Source organism: Podarcis raffonei, chromosome 9 (assembly GCF_027172205.1).
Source record: "Podarcis raffonei isolate rPodRaf1 chromosome 9, rPodRaf1.pri, whole genome shotgun sequence".
Lineage (NCBI taxonomy): Eukaryota > Metazoa > Chordata > Lepidosauria > Squamata > Lacertidae > Podarcis > Podarcis raffonei.
In genome coordinates, this window is record NC_070610.1 from 43,763,571 (window position 1) to 43,786,367 (window position 22,797).

A 22,797-nucleotide genomic window follows, 5' to 3' on the forward strand; every position below is an offset into this window, starting at 1 on the left:
GGCCTTATTTCAGATGCCCTTCTTAATCAATCGTATTGGAGGGGGAGGAAGAAATACCTTTGACCTGCCTATAAGCAAGAATGAGATTGGCTAAAAATATATTGTAAGTCTGTCTGGTGTTAAAGCTCTGATGTTGTGTTCAGCAGGAAATCCACTCAGATCAATGCCACCCAAGCACAACTATCAATAATCAGAAGAGTGTATGACAAGAACTAATGTTTTATATCACAAAATAGGTCTTTTTCACACAAACAGTTAGCTTTTGGATTCTGGGCAAACAGGCTGATGAATAAAAGTGACAACTGCTTTTTTATGCCTGCTTTTAATGTAATTGCTTGCTGCCTTTAACCCTGTTTACTGTATATTTGGTTAATTTAAAATATTGACTGAAGTTTTTGCTTGCAAAGCTCTGTTCTGTAATGCAGATTACTATGCATCTAAATGGGCTTTTTTGCCTTAGATCTTCCTACCAGAGACCCTCTGAGAGATGATCTTTGTTTTGTTCCATATCAATACCCATTTTCCAGCTGCACGCAAGATGACAATAATACATTGCTTCTTTTATACAAGGCAATAAATGACCTTAATAAAGTAATACTTATCTAAGGGGCAGCATGGCTTGTTAAACTGGGAAAAGAATGAAGATCAAGAAAGTTCCAGAGATGTTGGCAACTGTCTTTCTCAAGACAATGGAGTGCACCTCCAGGGGTGAAGTCAAACCACTGGGAAATCACAGTGCCTGCTGTGGCTGCAGAGACCGGTAACTCATAACTGCTGCCTTCTGCATTGTTGTTTCTGCATTAGCAGCACTGAAGTGACATCCTCAGGGCGCAAGCCCAGGAACTGTGTATGGAGGTCCTGGCCTGCCCAGATGACAAGAGCTCATTGATGTGGGCCAAAGGAAAGCAGAACAATATGTTTGGCACCAGTTGCTGGAAGGAAGCATACAAGACTCCATCCAACCCTTTTCACAATGTCACAATTCTCTGAGATGGGAAATGCGATGACTCATGATAGGGTATTCTCAAGAGTGGCACCCCAACTCTGGCATGTCCTCCATTCTCAGGTGCAATCAATATCAACACTAATTGAATTTTGACACCAGGGGGGAAATGTGTCCATTCTTCCAAGCATTTGTCTTGGCTGATGTAGTTCTGTTGTTGGTTTATTGTCTGATTTTAGATTAAATAGTATTTTAATGAGATATTGTTTTATTGTATATTAGTGGTATTCCTCACTCTGGGATTGTGTGAATAATGAAGAGCAGGTTATAAATAATTTAAACAAACATGTATATATGCAAACTGGAGTTGACCCAATGGGTTCCCATGACCTAGAATCTTCTGGGGCTATGTGTGCATATGGAGCCATTTTCTTCGGCATCAAGTTTGACTTGTGCACCCAAGGAGTTTTGTGTGCACATTCTGTGGCACACGTACATTGGTGTTGCACCAATGCCTTTCTTGCTGCTAGGGCTTCACTTGTAAGAACCTGGGCTTGTTTGCAACTTTAAAAAAAAAAAATATGGTGCCTAATATTTACTGAAATCAGCTGAATGTTGACAGGAAAATATAATCAATAATTTCAGAAAATAAATTAAGCCATGTGACAATGTAGCAGCAACCTTCCTTCTTCAAATCTGAATAATGAAGAAGAGGGTGACAAAGAGCAGCAAAAGACGGGTGTTTGAAAGCCTTGGTTTTTTACTAATTAGAGCTCTGGAAAAAAATCGTCATCATCACTGGACTCAGCCCTGAAACACAGAAGCAAACAAACAGCCCTGGTTCAATTTTCAGTTTGTGCTTTTGAGTCAGCTCCGGGGTTGCCTTTGATATGTTACATGCTCATGAACTTTCCATCAATTATAGATGTGAACTTTTTCACTCTGCTGAGTTGTTTGTAAATACTGTGAGGTAGCTTTGCCCCAGATCATACCAACTTAGAACTTCAGAATGGAAAAAACACCTACAAATTTATATGAGATTATCTTCCCCTACACCTATGATTGGCTAGTCAGTTTTGATATGTTTATATTTCTGTCCATCTGCCCATTTATTCTTTGACCCCACCTGAATCAAAGCTATTCTTGAACTCCCCCCTCACCTCCACTTAGCTAGTAATAACTTTGCCGTGGAAACTTTTCCAAAGATTATTCATGAAAACCAAAGTCTACTGTAAACGCTCCGTGCAAATTTAGCTGTGCGCTTGAATGATTCCCACAAAATGCTAACAATATGGAGGCAACTGAGGTAACCCACTATCTGTTGCGGGATAGACAGACTAGGTAGCTAGGAGTGGAGGCAGAAAGTTTGCAAAAGTGAGAACTGCCTGGGAATGAAGGAGAGAGACGATTCAGAACCCATGTAATTTGCACTTCTTGAAACATTACATAAACCAAAGGGAAGCTATCCTACAAAATTCACACTTCTCTGAATTTTGCAATGCAGTCATGCAACTAAATATTGTGTAAAAATGTGCACAGTGGTACCTCAGGTTACATACGCTTCAGGTTACATATGCTTCAGGTTACATACTCTGCTAACCCAGAAATAGTACCTCAGCTTAAGAACTTTGCTTCAGGATAAGAACAGAAATCGTTCTCCTGCGGTGCAGCAGCAGCAGGAGGCCCCATTAGCTAAAGTGGTGCTTCAGGTTAAGAACAGTTTCAGGTTAAGAACAGACCTCTGGAACGAATTAAGTATTTAACCCGAGGTACCACTGTACATTGGGCAAAATTGGAGGCAAAAATATGTTTTATTAGGTAAAATGTGCACTACAATAGTAAAGCCTATTTAAAGCACATTTAGTTCCTCCCCTCAAAGGTAATTTACCCTTCATCGTGCTACAATACCTAGCACACTTAACAGACTACAGTTCCCAAGCTTCTTTGGGGAGGTGCTTTAAATGCAGGGTGAATATGGAGTCAAAGATGAGTGTCTTTCCCAGCTCTGACTGGAGAAGCTGGGGCCTTTTACATGCAAAGCATGTGCTCCGCTCATTGAGCTAAGGTCTTTCCCCTAAGTATTTTGCCTCTGTCCTGGATGACTGAAAATAAGCTGCGAGTTTCTGCCAATCAACATTTCAGATCAAGAATACCTTAGTATGTGGTTGCATCATGCAGGCAGCTTGGCTAATAGCTGATGATTAACTAATATATTCCATTCTAATTGATGTTTCAAACCCAGTTAATATTACTGATTTTTCAAATCAGGAGCAAGATGATTATCAGACAGTCAGCTATTTAAAATTGTTTTCTGAATGTAGGCCAAGTGTTACATTTTCCTGGCATGCATTTGTTATCACTGCTGTTGTCGAGTAGACAACAACACCTATGCAGCTAGAGTAATTCAGAGATTTAACGGCTCTTGTCTGGTGCAATCTCCTTTAATTTCAGAGTGAGGGTGTTTCTAATTAACCTGTTTCCAACAGGTTTGCTTTGAAGTCCCTGAAATACCTTGGGACAGTCCAAGAACTCAGAAATGTCGGATGTGTTCTAAATCCTGCTTCCTCCTCCATCAGGCTTAGTGGCGTAAATTTTTTTTGCTATATGACATTATCAATTGCAACAATTGGGTTATGTATGCTATGATGGAAAGGGAACTCGTTCAGTTGATCCTTGCACTAGACTTGTACATGCTTTTGGGGTTTCATCAGTAATTAGGATAATGGACTTGGTCTTGATTTTCAGAAGAAAACAACCATAATGCCTTAATGTTTTCTATGGCAGCATTCTGGGCAACATATATTTTAGCTTTCACATCTAAATGATGTTTGTTTTGTGGTCTTGACCTGCCTGTCTAGATTAGGTAGCATCCCATTTAAGAGGAGGTTGGGTGGGAGGGAGACAATTTATTATCAATACATTAAATAGCCTCCTCAGTTTATTAATAGCTGTATCCATTACAGAAATGTTTCTAAAGTCTTTCCTGCAATACTGGCATTACTGCTAGCTAAACTATGACAATTTTTCCTGCTATCATTAATCTAGTGAGCTCACCTTTAAAATGTCCATCTTTTTGGCTTTATTCTCCCCTTTGGCATTTTGCCAGTAACTTTTTGCTCTTTTAGCCTTTTTTTTTTTAAGCTACCTAAGTGGATGAAGTAGGACATGCACAAGTCTTCAGATTCGCGTTAAGTGGTTTTCAGAAAGCAAGGAGCAGGAGCAGAAATGTGAATTTCATAATGAAAAAAGGAATGCTCCAGGCTCCAGAATGTATCTGTAATCATTTACGCCCCACGTGGTAGTATGTTTTGGATATGGAGCTAAAAATTGCTGGTCCACTGCAAAAAAGTGATACTAATAATTCCTTTGAAAGTGTTATATACAATCATACCCAGCCCAGGCGTAATTTCTCACCAGTTGTTCAAGACTTTCATACAATTCTGTAGCAGCTAAAAGGTATGGCTGAATAGGACATATTTACTGAGTTCAGAAACTTCTGTGTTCCTATTTCTCCCTGTTACTTACACTAACCTAAAGCCTAATGGGGTTGATAGAGAACTAAAAACATGGCTGCCAGTTTCACTAGATCTTCTTGTAGCAAATGGTGCTGAAGTTTAAATTATTTCCCATATAAAAACTGTTTGAAGTAGATGTTGTTGTTTCTTTGATTTTTACTGATTTATTCTTTAAAATAAATATTGCCTTTTTTTCACAGGAAGCTATCTTATATTGGGCCAGAACATTAGTCCATCTAGTTCTCTATTTTCTGCGCTGACAGACAGCAGCTCTCTAGGCAGGAGTCTACCTGATGACACCAGGGATTGAATCTGGAACCTTTGGCATGCAAATCAGGTGCTCTACTACTGAGCTATAACTCTTCCCTTTGCAAAGCTGATGATTTCTCTTTAGAATAAGAAGGAGCTATGATGCAGTCCAGATTATGCTTGGACCAGGGAGGGACTATGTTATGATGGTGGGCTAAGCAAGGATGTCTTTAAGGGGAACAGTGGCGGAGGACGTCTCTCTGGCACTCGGTGTGGGGTGCTGAGGGGTGGGGCAAACCACCCAGCTGCGCACACACGGCACCAATACGGACAGCGCTCAAACGGCGCCCGTACAGATGGCGCACGTGGCGCCCATACTGACAGCGCGCATGCGGCGTCCATTCCAATGGTGTGCGAGCAATGCCCGTACCAACAGCGCATGCGCGCCCTCGACCACCCTACAGCTGGGAGGGAGGCAGCGGGCAGACAGCACAGAGCCTGCGGGCACCTGAGAAGCGTGGCTTGGGCGCGCTGCAGGTCCTGTGGTGAGTGCCACGCACCATTGTGTCACTCCCCCCTCAGGGTGACACCCAGGATGGCCTGCACCCCCACCCCCCTTTGTACGCCCCTGAAGGGGAAGAGACCCTGAAGGGAACTCCTGGTGGATGGTGGGAGTAGACTTCACGAAGCACCACTGTTACACCATTTCTCCATTTCAGTAAGATTTGTATGGCATGCCCATTTCTTAAAAGCCTTTGCCGTGTGCTTAGAGTTACATATGTTACAGCACTACTTCATAGCAGGATTTCATCACCTATATCATCATTAAAGCAATTATTTCAGAAACGGTAGTCTTCAGTATGCTTGTAGTAGCCAGGATCATATATTGCCAAGTTTTATTTCTGCCTTGTCTATATAAATATATAGGAGCATTAGAGAGCTGCTTTGGCTGCAGATGTAATAGATTTATTTAACTAGCCCATCAGTGTGACAGGTTTTATTTATTTTCATTTTCCTATTGTAATGATAATATAAATCAGCAGTAAGCCTCAGCAACCAGGATTCAAACGGGTGGAGGGAGCAGATGAGCGAGTGCTGAAGAGGCTACAGTGTCATGGTCTGGTTGGACACAAAGGAATGGTGGGAGAAACCAGTTGGGGAACCCCCAAGGGAAGAAGGCTCAGAGCCCGCCTGGGAAAGTGGTGCGACAATGATGACTGGTCAGATGGAGAAGACTGGGAGAAGGAGGCAGAGCCATTGCTACGGAGCGGGGTTTTTTGTCCCAAGTGAAGCCTCCAGAGGGGCACCATTGAGGCTCTCAGTCTGTGTGTACACAAATGTGTGTGTGTACGCATGTGCGCCAAACTGGGTCTTTGGGTGAAATAAAGCCTAGTTTCGCCCTTGGGAGGGGGTGTCAGAAGCTGAGGAGGTAATAGGGCTTAGTGATCTAGGAGAGTCTGTGGCTAAGAGAAGTCCAGAATCAGAGAAAGAAGCTGAAGAAGGAAGGTGGGAGGAGATGAGTGAGGCACAGATGAGTGAGCCTGGTGCAGAGTCACAGATGTCTCCCCCTCCTGCTGCGACAAACTCCCCTACTTTCATCTCTCCCAGAACCAGAAGAGGCATGAAAAGGGCAAAGGAGAGATTGGTGACACAGTCTCTTATTGCTTGGGGGGGAAACCTGAATAGGAGAGGACTTAGGCAGCTGTGGGGAGGCAGGGGACCTTCAATCTCAGCAACTGCTCCATGGGGGCAAGACCTACCGGAGATGAGTTGCTGTGCTTATTAGCACTCCTGTGCAGATTGTGGTTTTCTTAATAAAGAGGTAACTCCAACTTGCACAGTGTTATTTACTGCTGGCTCACTCCTGACACAGTCCTGGAGAACTGTACATTGACCCAAGCGGGTTGCAGCAGTCACACTGACCCAATGGCTAACAAGTGGCTTAATAGGACAGGCAAACAGGGAGATTTTCAGCCATCCAGGGCCGAAAGCCCCAGGTTGGGGGTGGCCGATCTAGTGAGCAGAACATTATAATTGCATTCAAAATGCAACTTGCATAACTGATCGGCTATAGACAGAGAAGAATGTGGCATTGTGTTAAAGTACTGATAACAAGGGCTCTAAATTGGGATCCTTCTTTCAGGTGTATTTATTTATTTCAAAAACTTATATCCCACTTTACAACCTCAAGAAGTTCTCAAAGCAGCTGTACAAAAAAATTGCATAATAGAATCCTATTCAAGACCAGTATCAGGGACATGGGTGTCCATATGGTGCCAGGATTATACAGGCAGCATTTCCTGTCCTCCTCATTAGTCTTCCCTGGTGTCACTCTTTGACTACGTCAGTCTTCACCAGCCTGTGTCTTCCAGATATTTTGGAGTACAACTCCCATGAGCCATAACCAGCACAGCCGCAGCAAAGACTTCTAGCCCAAAACATGTAGAGGTCACCACCAAGTTGAACATCCGGCTAGGCAACAGGCCCCGTTGAGGACCTCTCAGGTAAATCAGTGAGGCAGATTTGCTCAGCTGAATTTGCTCAGCCCATGAGGGAAGCAAATATTCATTTTCTGGCAGTGTGTCAGAAGCTGAGGCAATGAGTTATGCAGCTGAAAACCATTTCTTCTTCGAGACTGCAATCCTACACACTTACCTGGCAGTAAGTCCCATTGGAACTTACTTCTGAATAGACATGCCAATCACTACTGCTATTTTAGCATTAAGAAGGTGAAATAAATTAACTTTAAGCCTGAGACAACTCACATTGGTTCATTGATTTGTTTACTGACATTCCCTTTCTTAAAACTTAAGGGGGGGGAAATCAAAACAATACAATGACACTTCATTAGTGTTAGATTTCACTGGTGAAATTACCGTACAATGATTCTGAAGTGAAAGGAATGCCCATTTGGTCATCACTTTCAAAGTAATGGTTATCACTTTAAACTGTACTATGCAAATCACTAACACATAGATTTCACCTTGAGGGTCAGAGTTCATTTTAGGCCACCTATTTTGACACTAGGTTTGAACTGTATATCAGTTATTCATGACTGCAATTCCACCCCTACCCCCCTCCCTAATCGGACAAGTCATTTTCACATCTGCAATAACCGCTAATGGTAATTATTTAATCAGCCTTTGGTATGCATATTGTGTCCTTTTCTTCTCCTGCTTGATACCTACACTTGTGTAGATTTGAACTTTCATATCCTTTCTGTATTATGCAATAGACGAGGGGTCACACATGTTTCTCTGCTTTGAATAATACATCTCTATGAAGTCTTGGTATATTAACTGTTGGAAAATTTGTTTCTGTCGTTTTAATATTTTATCATTTTTTGTCCTAAGTCGATGACCTTAACTGGTTGCAGTTCATTTCATTTCTTTTCTGCTTAAATATTTTAAAGGCTCTGAAGTACAAATATCAATCATATTGGGTGTTAAGAAAAATGCCAAACTTGAGATTTGGGTTATTTAATTGCAATTGTCAAGCTGTATTTAAATTCTTTTCTTTTCCTTTTCCTTTTCCCCTGCAGTTTTTCCTCTCTCTTCCCATGTAGTTTTCAGCCATACTACCTATTTCCACTGCAAAATACAGAAAGAGACAGGGAAGAAAAGAAACCAATCCAGCAGATAAGTTCATTTATTTATTTAGCACCATCAGTGTGCACAGCAGTTGCAGGATATAAAAGGATTTGTCCCTGTTCTGAGGAGCTTACTAGGGACATGGTTCCATCTTAGATGGGCCACAGGGCCGTCTTACCCATAGGCGCTAGGGGTGCAGGGCACCCAGGCGCCAGGCTCTTAGGGGCGCCAGGCCAAGAGTCCGGGGCCTGAGAGTTGAGTCTGGGGAAGAGCCTGCCCGTCAGTCAGAGCACCACGGTGGGCTCTTCTGCGAGTTTGGGGGCGACCGAGCCAGCGAGACGCTGAGGAGGATGGCTGGTTCCGCCCTCCTGCGTGCCTGGGACTGGGCAACTGGGGGGGGCGGGTGGATCTTTGCACCCAGGCACCACATATGCTTAAGACAGCCCTGATGGGTCACCACCCCTTCCTCTTGCCTTCTGCCACCTCCTCTTCCCTCCTGTCACTGGCTCCTCCCCATCCTCCCTGGCCTGTTGCTCTCATACTGTGCTCTGAGAAAGTGTCCCTTCATCAGAGGGAAACGTTGTGGAAGAAGTTGTGGATGTGGGATGAAGTTGTGGATGTGGGAGCTGGGCATGTTTAGCCTGGAGAAGAGGAGGTTAAGGGGAGTTATGATAGCCATGTTCAAATATATAAAAGGATGTCACATAGAGGAGGGAGAAAGGTTGTTTTCTGCTGCTCCAGAGAAGCGGACACGGAGCAATGGATCCAAACTACAAGAAAGAAGATTCCACCTAAACATTAGGAAGAACTTCCTGACAGTAAGAGCTGTTCTACAGTGGAATTTGCTGCCAAGGAGTGTGGTGGAGTCTCCTTCTTTGGAGGTCTTTAAGCAGAGGCTTGACAACCATATGTCAGGAGTGCTCTGATGGTGTTTCTTGCTTGGCAGGGGGTTGGACTCGATGGCCCTTGTGGTCTCTTCCAACTCTATGATTCTATGATCTATGATTCTAAGTGGCTGCACAGATTGTCCGTGCCATTGCTGCTTTGCTGCAACATTCACAAAGCCTGCTTAAAATTTAACAGCCCACATCAGTCAAAATGCCTCACTCTCAGGAAGGATCCTTTCCTCAGAGTGAGTTGTGGTGGGCCTGGAGAACTTGGTTGGAGTGCCAGTGACGGCTTTTGTCATGATAGAGGTGCTGCATTCCTTGTGAGTGGGCAGGAGGCAGCTACTGCAGCAATAAATTTACCCACAAGTCTTCACTGCAGGGGGTGGTTGTGTGGTGTGGTCGCGGTGTGACAGCAGCAGGAAGCCCTATGGGTTGTTGGGGTGGGGCTGTTAAATTCACTACACATCCTAATTTTCTGCTTGAGGGCTGAGGCACTTGCTCATAGAGCCCAGAAGTTTACCGTGTAATATTTGACACAAGGGAAACAACAGAGAAAAGGCAGGGTAGTGGGTGGAGGGTGCTTGTTTCATTTGTACATGCTTAGGCTTAGATACATGCTAAGAGTCCATCCTAACAGTAGATGCCCAGTATCAGGATGAAATGCAGGCAGAAGATTACATCCAACTAAGTTATACTTGGAATGAAGCCATTCAAGTTAATGGGCTTAAGTTAGTCAGGTCTATTAATTTCCATAGGTTTACTCTTGGTATAACTTAGGCTGGATACACACCATACTTTTAAAGCACATGACTTCACCCCCCAAAAATATTGTTAACAGTCATTTGTTAAGGCTGCAGGGAATTGTAGCTCTTTGAGTGGTTGAACTACAGTTTCCATGATTCTCTGGGGGAAATTATGGGCTTTAAATGTATAGTGCGTATTCAGCCTTAGTTGGATACAGCTCTTAAGAGTTGAATACCACCTTGTAGCCTAGGCATCTTGGCTTCATTTATCATTGGGACTCTCTGCAAGGAACACTGAAAGCCAGGCAGGGAGAAATGGCCAAACACCTGGAAATGCATGCCATGATGGTGTCACGGAAAGGCAGGAGGCAAGAGTTCCTTCATCATGGCATTTCACACTGGAAAATCCCCCACCCCCCATAGAGACCCACAAGAAATAACTCTATGCAATGTCTGCTGGTGGGTGAAAATACCTTTGTATAGAAAAGCTTCCCAGCTGCTGATAATAGGTGGGAACTGGCGTTATTCAAAGCTGCTGCTGTTCTTGTTGCAGTGATGGTCTTCTGTAAGCTCACGGGAAGTAACCTGGTTAAGCGGGGAACACAGTGAGAGAGATTCTTTGAAGCTCATTTAATTTATTACATCTTTGGAATGACAAATATGGAGATGATCCAGATTCATACAGCTTGTTTTCTGAGCTGCAATTTGTTAACTGTAATATTTTTAATGAAACAAACAATTGGAATAGCTTACAATTTGTTGCCTTTTTCACTCTTTTGCTTGATTTAATGCTGCGGAACAGCATAGCCTATTCTTTCCCTGTCAAAGACAACAGAAGAGGCACTATTTCTTAAACCAGTATTTTTATCCTGTCCTCCCTATTCACCCACTTTCAAATGTAAATAATTCCATAATCATATCAAACTCAGAATAAATATTTGTACTATCAATGTTTTTCAAATAAGGCTTAAACAATCCTTTTGGTGTTTGCACACTACTCAGAAATGGCTTTCAACATGCCTAGCAATATCTCCTGTGTTCTGGAAATACAGACCACCTTGTACTGTGTGGCTCCCTTTATTTATTTATTATTATTTTGTAGCTTTCCTCCTCCTAAATGCATGGTGCATGCAACAATGTCAAAGTCATAAACCCTATTAGGATGATTGAAACTGCTTTCATTCCTCCATCCCTCCCAAATCCTTAGCTACTAAAAGTGGTTTCAAATAACCTCTTGGGCAGCCCTTCAGAAAGTGCTCATTTCTGAATACAGTCGTACCTTGGTTGTCAAACACCTTGGTACTTGTACGTTTCGGCTCCTGAATGATCAAAATCCGGAAGTGAGTGTTCTGGTTTTTGAATGTTTTTTTGGAAGCTGAACGTCTGATGCAGCTTCCGCTATTGTTTCCGGTGTGCCTGCGCAATAGGAAGCCAATCGGAAGCTATGCCTTGTTTCTGAACGTTTCAGAAGTCGAATGGACTTCTGGAATGCATTCTGTTCAAAAACCAAGGTACAACTGTATCTATCCTACAGCTGAGTGGCAACCATATGAAAGAGCTAGATAAGGTGTAGAAAAGAGCAACCCAAATCATCAGAGGACCAGCTCAGCTTCCAGATGAGGAAAGTCTACAACAAGGGTGGGGAACCAGTGGCCCTCTAGGTGTTGCACAATTCTCATTGACTATGCTGGCTAGTGTGGATAGGAGTTGAAATCTACCAACATCTGTAGGTTTTCTATCCCTGGTCTACCATTTTGGGGTGGGTGCGCAGTAGAACATGATGCAGACAATAAGGCTTTGTGCAGACCAATCTATAACTCAAATTGTCATGCTGGAGGAGGGTTGGATGAGGCAGAAGTGTCTCTTCACCCAGCTCTGCCAGTGGAGAACCTTCACTATCACTAAGATCTCCACCCAACCCCTCAGAATGGAAGCCAACACTAGATGTATCCTTACTGTGGGTAGTCAGCCTAAACCTATGAAATGGGGTTTTGAGGGGGAGGGAGGGAGCAAGCAAGGCCAAGCCAGCCTAGGATCCGCTGGATCCTAAGCCAGTCCAGCTATGGGCAAATTGTGCTGAGGCTTGTTTTCTGAGCCAGCCTGGAGCTGAAGCAGTAAACATAAAGACTTTTCCTGCCACCCTCCATCCTGGTGTAAGACCAATTCCAGTGGTGAAGCGGGGGCATCTAGACATGGCTTTTAAATCAGCTTTCCAAGTGATGCCCCTGGGATGTTGAGGAAAGAGGTAAGGAGTCTCTGAAAGACTCCAGGGTACACCCTAATCAGTATTAGGAAAAGCAGGATTAAAATTGTGCTTTTAAATTGTGCTGAGAGTCTGGATACCTCAGTTCACATCTCACCGTGTGACTTTAGTTTGGGCAAGCTTACAAACAATGACCAGGAATCAGTGTAGTCTACCCATTCAAGAAGTATTACTCAATTAATTATATGAGCTTTAATGAATAAGTTAATGACTGAAATTTGTATATTAATAAAACAATCATTGTGAAGAGGAAATGCATGTCCTCAGATGTCTGCCTTATGAGTCAGATCACACACTATCACACACTATCTTAGAAGCAGCATAATTTCTTGTGTGCAATAAGATGAACACTTCTTCTGAGATCAGGGGTTGTGTCCAATGCTACATGCGTACAGTTCCTTTCACAAAGCTATATGATCATTACTCTTCCTCTCCTTGTATACCTCTGGAGCAGATATTGAGGTGGAAGGCTGCAGAGGAGAGGAAGGGAGAATTATGCTGCAGAGTTCGGTAAAACCCAATACCTGTCAACTTTCTAACATGTTACAAATACAGATAATCTGCTGCTTGATTAATTAGTGTTTTTGATCAATTAGAAGTTTTAAAATGGGATAATCTGACCAATTAATCCTCACATTGTTACAGCCCTAGTGAGAACCAAACATAATGTCTGTAAAGTGCATAAAGAATTAGAAATGTGCTCTATGCATGCTTGGTATTATGATCGGCAAAGGAGAATTGCAAGTTGATACTGAGGAGGTGTGAGTTACCCCCCTTTTCAGAGAACTCAGCCAATCAAAAAAACAGGTGTAAAGTACTTTTGCCGGGTCTGGTGTCTGTTATTTTTCAGATGTCTGCCCCACCCTTGACCTTAAATTGTTTCTGAGTTATCTTTCTGCAGCCTGGCACATGTAATCATGATTGCTGTGGACACCTGCTAGTCATTGATTAATGGGGCTGGGAAAGAATCTTATTCAGGCAGGCCTGAAATGACTTTTGGACTTCAGAGGTGAAAGAAGGTTGTCTTCTCAGAGAAGCCCATCTAGGGACCTTTGGATTTTTTCCAGTAGTGGGAAGAATGCTTTTAACGCTGCATGTTTCTGCATCTGTTGACATTCTGGAATTAGATCAGCCACATAACAGAGGATAGAAGAGGGCACCACAGCCCCTAGATTATTTTCTACAAGGGTGTTCACACCTTCACATGTCCTATTCAATATGTACAACCTGTGTACACAATAGTTGAGCACTACAAATCCACTCACACAAAGGCTTGTACATGGGTAGAAGCAGCTTGTACCTGTGTTCAGTGGTGTGTGAGCAAGCCTTATAAAAGTTAGGATAGGGTGTTATCAACAAAGCTATAAGGGCTCTCTGCCTGCTAGGCGGCGATACAGGGAGAAATGAGTGTGATCTCTGCAAGCCGTGGGACACCTTCCTATGAGCTACAGACACAGCTATCAACACAGCTGCATGCATTGGGCACAGAAATGTATATTTGCTTCTTAATTAAACATATCTAATGTCCACATATTAGAATTTTAAGAATTTTAAGATGTTGTTTTAGACCATGCATTCAAACCATTATGATACCACATTAAATAGTCATGGCTTCACCCATATAATTTTGGGAGCTGAAGTTTGTTAACAGTGTTGAGAGTGGTTAGGAGGCCCCTATTCCCCTCACAGAACTACAAGTCCCAGAGTGGTTTAATAGTCAATTCCTCTTCACTGGGAACTATGAATTATCATTTTGCCTGATAGTGTGTTGCCTGCTGCACTGAGCACAGAAAAGTCCCTTCCCAGAGAGAAGATGTCATCCAGCACAACATTTGTTGTTGGAAAAACAAAATATTAATATTAAATCAAATCAAACGCTGGGAATTGTAGCTTGGGGAGGGGAATAGGGGTCTTCTACTGCTCTCAGCACCTTTATCAAACTACAGCTTGCAGAATTCTTTGAGGGAAGCCACAACTGTTTAAAGTGCTTTAAATGTATGGTCCGAATGTGGCCTTAGTCTCCTTTGGTGATCTAGGTGGACAAAGAGAGAGCCAATAGTTATGAAATGAAACCCCAGCATTCAGCTGAAGGTCCATGTATACAGCTGACTGGGAACAATGGCATCTGTATACACAGCCACGGATCATTACAGAAGGACGAGTCAATTAGCCTTTGGCGACACTACATCATGAGCCTGCGAAGTAATTTTTGAATACTTTAGGGGCTGTTGTCAAAAGGACAGTACAAGGAGGGCAATAACGGGGGCGGGGGCGGGGGGGAACCAACCACCGTATAAACACTCCAGTGTTCGGAACTCTATCTGATGGCTTACTGTCAAGTAAAAAGGGTTTCGTTTGTTTTTTTTACGAAAAGTATAACAATTAACCTTTACTTACTACACACCATGAAAAAGCAATAGAAGGTGGTCCAAGGCTACATGTCTCATTTGGCCTGTCCGCTGATGCCTATAGCAGGACGCATTATGTACAGAGTGCAGAGGGCAACCCTCCAGGCCTGTGGGATGCAAACATCTTGCTGAAAAGGTCTTGATCTTCCCCAAGTGTGACAAATAAGTTGTTTCAACTTAGTATGTGGTGCATCACAATTAGTCAGATAATAAGGCACCGCCTTTTAATCCCATGGCAGCCTTATTTTTACTTACTTATTGTATTGTCAAAGCAACCGTGTGGGAGGATTGATTTGGATTGGAGCGGCAGTACCGGGGAGGGAGTGTTTAATATTTCCCCTCACTTACCATTATTCCAGTTTAGAGCAAACCCACCCACTCAAAGCTGCTATTAGCCCCACTTGAGAAAGAAATGTGCAAATACAAAAGGTACCTGTATTTCCTTCACAGAGAGGCTAATAGCAGTTTGGGGGTGATTGAGACTGGGAAAATGGCACAGAAGGAAAGGGTTACATTTTACGTGTTCCAGAACTGCTGCTTCCCCAGAAAAACTTTCAAGTTAAAAAATAATAATTAAACCCAACAGTAGGAGATCTGATAACATATATCCTATAGCTTATCTGTTTTGAACCCTAGTAAAGGTAAAGGGACCCCTGACCATTAGGTCCAGTTGTGGCCGACTCTGGGGTTGTGGCGCTCATCTCGCTTTACTGGCCGAGGGAGCTGGCGTACAGCTTCTGGGTCATGTGGCCAGCATGACTAAGCCGCTTCTGGCGAACCAGAGCAGCACACGGAAACGCCGTTTAACTTCCCGCCGGAGCGGTACCTATTTATCTACTTACACTTTGACATGCTTTCAAACTGCTAGGTTGGCAGGAGCAGGGACCGAGCAATGGGAGCTCACCCCGTCGCGGGGATTCAAACCGCCGACCTTCTGATTGGCAAGTCCTAGGCTCTGTGGTTTAACGCACAGCGCCACCCGCGTCCCCGTTTTGAACCCTAGTTAACACCAAAATAACATGTAGAATCTCTGGTATACATATGTATTCCTAGTAAAGGGACTGACACACTGGGGGTTGAATTCTCTCACAATAAGAGACCCTCAGTCTAAAGCACCTACATCCCAGGTGAGCAGCTGTGTGACTACTAGGGATCGGCTCTCTCAGTTCCTCATTTTCTCCAATCTTAAATTCAGTTCTCCACATTTCTGCAGCAATTTGGGGGTTGTGGTTGTTGTTGCTTTAAAAAAAATCTTCATGAAACTTCATCAGTATGTTAGTGAGAATTTCTCCGAATTTTGGCATGCAGTTTTGGCTACACACTTTTGCAAGACCTTCCTCCTAAATAGTGCGTTTTTGTATTCTGTCCACCCTATTACTTTGTATATTGGCCAATCAGAAAAGGCTGTGTCATGAAGTATAGGGCTGTGATGCACAGAAATAGAAAAAGAACATCACACTAAGCATGCTATGTTCTCAAGGTGCACGGAAATTTGGATGTGATCTGAAGAGTCTCTCCGCAAAGTTTCACAGTTTGCATTTCCCGTGTGTGGAAAAGGAATCCTTTAACATTTACTATGTAGAGGTAACTACAGAAAATAACTGGTACCGGATTAGGAAGTACTGGTTCTGGTTGCTAGAATGGAGTAAAGTACACTTTGGATATTCCAAGGACTAAACACATGCAGGAAATAAAAGTCCATTAAATTGGAGGGAGAAATGGCAACACTTTAGGATTCATATCTATTGGCTGGTGTCCAAACAACTCACTCATCAATTGCAGCCCTCACTTCATTCACTGGTTAAAACCTCATTGGTTAAAAAGGTGGGAGCAGACAGCCAGGCTGGCTCATCTCACAGGAATCACGTTTTGCTTCCCTTTCATAGCAGGTAGAAACTTGCATTATTGTTTTTGAAATGAAAGCTGAGTGTCTGGGCATTAGTTGTGAAGTTTGATGGACCCCTTGGAAAAACTCAGTGTCCACCCCCCACCTAGGCCTGCAGCCCCCTGCTATAGGACAACAATCTAACAAAGGAGGTACTGAATCAGAATCTTGGGATTAAGCTCCAATATCTCAACTTCAGTGATGGCTCTCAGATATTTGATATTGAATCTATACATCACAGAGCAGTGGAGACAACACAAACATACCCTTCTGAAGTCCTGCTCTGATTAAGTTTTAGAAGTTGTAGAGTTGTTGGTGACCTCTAAGTTAATCAAGCCACTGTGACAGAGGGCACTGGACACTTGCTTCACATATCATGCATTTTAAAATACTTCAAGTACACCATTGCTGGTGCTTTGCCCTCTACCAGAAACTTTGGTCAAGTATTTCAGTGAGAAACTTTAGCAGAAGGTAAACCAAAGACTGAAAGGAATATATGTTCTCAGGCATATAGACCCATATAAAGCTGTTAATAGAGAGGTGGAAATCAAGAGACCTTTCTGGGCTAGGCTGAGTCAGCTTTATTCAGCAACCAACAGGACTGTTTCAAGTTTATCCCCCTCTCCAGACATAAAAACCAACTACCTCATTTAGAACATATAAATTCCAGGTTGAACTGGGTGGGGGGACAATGCTTGAAGCCTCCAAGATAGTCTCATATGACTGCCCTATTTTTTTATATTTTTATATATATATTTTTTTGCCACATAGTGTTTAGTTCCTACTGCATAGATACTCCTTGTCCTGAAATACTCTTTGTGTGGTGGCCAGACGGACATTTTCCCCACCCAGAATTGTGTGATCTTGGTGTTTTTAAAAAAATGAATTAATAAATATCCCCAATTAAGCATATGTATGGATGTTGTTGATGGCATCCGTCTCTCTCAGGAGACAATAGAAGAGTGCACCATTGGGGGTAAAATCAAACCATTGGAGAATTACAGCACCTGCTGTGGCTGCAGAGACCAATATGGGAGAAATGTTTCTCTGTAGGTGGGGCAGATGAAGGAGGCCAGTTTTGCTACGATGCACTATGGCATTTATTTTCTCTACGCATCTCCCAGTGGTCATTCTCCCTCTGATCACTGCTGTGAATACGCAAGCTAACTGATTGTCTCCAGGCACTGCCATCATCTGCAAGGGATTCCCACATGGCTGGTTTGATGTTGCCAGCCTTCATGTCTTGTTTGCAGACATCCTTGTAATGCGGAGTTGGTTTGCCAGTGGGCCTAGTGCCTGAAGCCAGCTCCCCGTATGGATGTACCAACACATTTTCCAGTAGGTTTGTGCAGCGTGCAAAAAGCTGAAAGGGAGATGGAAGCCTGAGGCAACATCTGGAAACATCTTAATTTCCAGGACCAAAGAATAACTGGATCGTAAGTGTCTGGAGTTTTAGCTTATGGATTATGCTCATTCATAATTGAACATAGTCCTACACATACAGCTACTCATACACATGTGAGCAATTAGCTATGGAAATACTTCAGTCATGCAGTTATATTAGGCTACAGCTCTCAGCTGTTGTTCCTTCTAAATTAAAAATAAATAAATTTAAGCCATGACCCGATTGTGTGAACTCCAGAGACCAAAACCAAACGGGAATTCAATTTAGGGCTGTGCCAAGCCATTATATCTTTGTACCAGGGAGCTTATGTGGCATCAGAATTCTTTTTAGGATATTGAACTAAATCTGCTCCTGGTCCTGCCTTCTTTTGGTTGGTGCCATATTTTGAGAAATACATCATATTCCAAGTGCTCTGTTCCAGTAATGCAGAGGACTACACTGGCAATACATCTGTTGTTGCAATAATATACTGGTGCAATCTATTATCAGATTGAGACATACAAGTAATATATTACTCGAGAGGTGGTACTATTCTGAAAGGAAAGTCACCATGAAAGTATTCAGCTATTGAGCAACAGCCAAGCATAGCATACTTGAAGCCACTTTATTCCGAAATCTCAATATTATAGTCTGCTTAGTACTGTAGCTCTAGACATTAAAATCTTCAGTTCATATGTCTCTTTTAAACCTTTATAAACATACTAAGAGCAACTACCATTAACCTTAAGGTCACTGTAAAACTGACTGCATACCATTGCATTATTTCTACTTTATAGTAGGACAATTCTTACTTACTCGTAACCATTTGGAACCAAGTAACATTGACCCCTAGATGGTCGGAAGAGCACACTGTATCTCATTATAATAATCTCAGCTCCATTCTTTACTCAACATTAATTATTTTCCATTCTAAAACATTTTGTGCTGCATGACAGCAAAACTTTAGCCTGTCGTTATCCGCGGGTCACTTTACCCTAACCTCTTTATTCCCCATTTCAAAGCATTTATTTCTTACAGTTCAGAACAGAGTCGGTCTAGTTTACATTTCCCCCCTGTGAATGATGCAAATTAAATATTTCTAACACCTTCAAAGCATCTTCATAGCATAGGAAGATGCCATGAGCTTTTCTTCCATACATTTCATGCAAGCACTACAGATTAAATAGGCTTTCTTTATCAGGGTTCAAGCTGATATCTCTCCTGTCCCAAGTAAATTTGGAACCAAATTTCACATAAAAACACATTTTTAGAGTCTTGCTTCAACGGGAGAAGTTTCAAGGGAAATTGGGTCAATTTTGATAAGCTACAGCAAGACAAGCGGGAAAAGTCATAGCTTGGTGGCAGAGCACAGGACCCAGGAGAGGAGTTACAGTGGGTACATTGGCCAGAATTTTCCTGGGACCTCAGAAAACATATGCATATATTGCATGAAGACTTGCATTTACACAAAATGCCGTGACATTTCTTCCTCTGCCCGCTTCCTCTTCTGCCAATGTGCCCCCACCTACTTCTCCCATGCAATCCAGAGAGGCAGCAAAATTTAATGTAAGTGGGTAAGTCGAGAAAGCAAGCTTGCTTTGCCTCTCCTGCATGTGATGTTCTTCACCTTCTGAGGGGACTGCTGTCTGCCGATGAAGGGTGTCAGTGCTGACAGTGGCCCGCCTTCAAGCAGAGAAATCTGAACAACAAGCAACACGTTGGCGAATAATATACTGACAATATTTTTATAACACTTTGTTGTTTAGTCGTGTCCGACTCTTTGTGACCCCATGGACCAGAGCACGCCAGGCACTCCTGTCTTCCACTGCCTCCCACAGTTTGGTCAAACTCATGCTGGTAGCTTTGAGAACACTGTCCAACCATCTCGTCCTCTGTCATCCCCTTCTCCTTGTGCCCTCCATCTTTCCCAACATCAGGGTCTTTTCCAGGGAGTCTTCTCTTCTCATGAGGTGGCCAAAGTATTGGAGCCTCAGCTTCACGATCTGTCCTTCCAGATTTAACACTATATTGTATCAAAATTCATAAACAGAAGACATGTAATATGTGCATGGAGTCACAAACTAATAAGAATCAGATAAACGTTCCATAACCAGGAATTGTAGGATTGGTAAGTCACTGTCAAGAATCACTGAAATAGAAGCAGAATGCCTTTCCACAGTCAATATCCTCTCCAAAATATAGTTGGAAGTAAGTTGGAGCACGGTGGTTCTATGGGCACAACACTACAAACATGAGATGATGGGTGCTCCAAACGTTGCAATAGGGTGCTCCGAGCACAGCAGCAGACAGAACAGTTCTTCCAGGATAATGAACAAATTAATCGTCCCCAAAGGTACATCAAATGGCTGTGGATCAGCTATCACTCAAAAGTGTGGTAAGAGGAAGGCAAAGCAGAGGAAGGCAAAGCAGCTCATTGCCACCGTTACCATCACGAACAGATGAAGAACTGACTACATCTGCAAAAATGATCTTTTCCAGACAACTCTCCTAAGAATCAGGAGATAGTTAATAACATGAAAAAGGTCATAGTCACAGAGAACGTTACCTAGCTTGGCAAACTAGAAATGTTCCTGCAGTCTGGGACAGGAGTTCACATCATCTTACAAGCATCCATCAAAACTGAAGCTGTGAAATGGTACTTGTTAAAGTGCATCACCAATGTTGCACTCTTCTTGGGAGAAAATGGTTTAGCAATTACTGATTCATCCCATCAAATTGGTGATTCAAACAATGGAAACTTTTTAGGACTCATTGAACTGCTCTCCAGGTAGGATCCCCATCCTTCAGGAACATGTGCTAAGTGCAGAGGAGTCACAGAAAAGGCGTGAATCTTGTGAAGCAACACTTTTTGCTTGAGAGGCAATCTGCAAATGCTTTGCAGTAATAGTAGACTCTACACCAGATTCTTCCCATGTTGAACAAACAACATTTCTTTGGAGATGTACTTTTAAAAGAAATGCAGTATGAGATTCAGGAAAGATTTCTGAAGTTTGCAGATTGTAGCAACAAAAGAGGGAAAGAAATGGCTCAGATGATAACGAATGCATTGGAAGAACATGCTATTCCTCTCAGTGAATGTACAGCACAGGCCTACGATAATGGGACAAATGGGACATGAAAATACAATGGCACACAAGCCAGGGGTGAACGAAGCATGAACGGTACCCCGGGCAGGGGGGCAGGGCAAACCGAGCGTACGGTGCATGCACGACACCGCTACATATGGCGCATGCTCTGCTCACTCCCTCTGCCTCATGCACCCAGCCTTTTGCCCCACTCCATCAGAAGAAGAAGAGTTTGGATTTGTTATCCCGCTTTTTCACTACCCGAATGAGTCTCAAAGCGGCTAACATTCTCCTTTCCCTTCCTCCCCCACAACAAACACTCTGTGAGGTGAGTGGGGCTGAGAGACTTCAGAGAAGTGTGACTGGCCCAAGGTCACCCAGCAGCTGCATGTGGAGGAGCGGGGAAGCGAACCCGGTTCACCAGATTACAAGTCTACTGCTCTTAACCACTACACCACACTGGCTCTCCAGAGTCAGGCGTCGAGCGTGCAAGAGAGGGAGAGCCGGGAAGGTCACTCTTTCTTTCCCTCTCTCCGTCCACACGCGCCTCCCCCACCCACCCCACTCCGCCAGAGACAGCGGAGGTGACACTGAGGCGGCGGCGGTTAGCGCAAGAGCAGACGCGACCGGGGATGGTGCGCCTCAGGGAGGCGGTGGCCTTTGCCGCTGCTGCTACTGCTCCTCCTGCTGCCCCTCTGTCCTTGCTGTGGGGGTGAAGAGGCGGCAGTGGAAGTGTAGCTACGAGCGGAGGGTCCTTTGCACGCGGCTGTGGCAGCGCGATGGCACCCCCGTGGGGTGCCCTCTTGTCACCCTGCCAGAGATGGTGCCGGAAGGGTTGCGCTCCCTCCACCACCCCTTTCCTACATCACTGGAACAAGCAAAAATACAAGAAAAATACTCAAAAGCAATTTTTTTTCACCTTGTGGTTGTCACACACTCAACTTATGTGGAAATTCTGCTGCTGAATGCATACCTGAAGCAATAACCCATTTTTTTGGAACAATTTAAACTGTGTCCCACCTGTTCAGTTCCAGTCCTAAGTGGTAGGAAATACTATAAAAACTATATTGGTTGTTCTTTTCATAGTATGTCTGAAAGAAGATGCTCAGATCCTGTTGAATGTTGAACTTTGCAGATCACTTGCCTGGTATTAAATTAGCACTGGAAGACCTCCTGGAACTAAATTTGATGGCCAAAACAAGAAATGAAGTCCATGGAGTTTTATTATATGTGACATCTTTTGCCTGTGTGTTATAGTGTCAGCCATGTGGTACAAAACATTAGCTGGCATAGATATTTGAAACAAGGTCTTTCAAGCTAGAGATACCACACTGGATGTTGATGTAACAGAGCTGACAAAACTCCAAAAAAAGTGGAAATGCCTGTGGAATGAAGCCAGATTGGTTGCATCAAACCTAAATATAGAAATAAAACTCTGTCCCATGTATGTAATTAAGTTAGGTGCAAGAGGACAAGGTCACATGACAACAGCACACCTGATGCTAACTTGGAAGAAATGAATGACACAGATGATACTCCAGAAGAGACCCACTTCAGAAAGTGTGTCTTTTAGGTTTTGGTAGGCAATGTTATAGCAGGGTTAACTGTCCACTTCAATGCTGTTAAGCAATTTGCACAAAAATGCTTTCTTCTGGAAATATCTCACCATGTCTGAAAGTGAAGTGGAGAGAAAACCTTTATCTTTATCATAGCAATATCCTGCTGATTTTAATTGGTGATGATTTTGGAAAAGAAATGCAACATTTAGCCTCAGTACACGAAGCAGATTTTGTAAATGTGCAGTTAAAGCCATTAGGTCTGTTGAACTTGTTAAGAAAGTA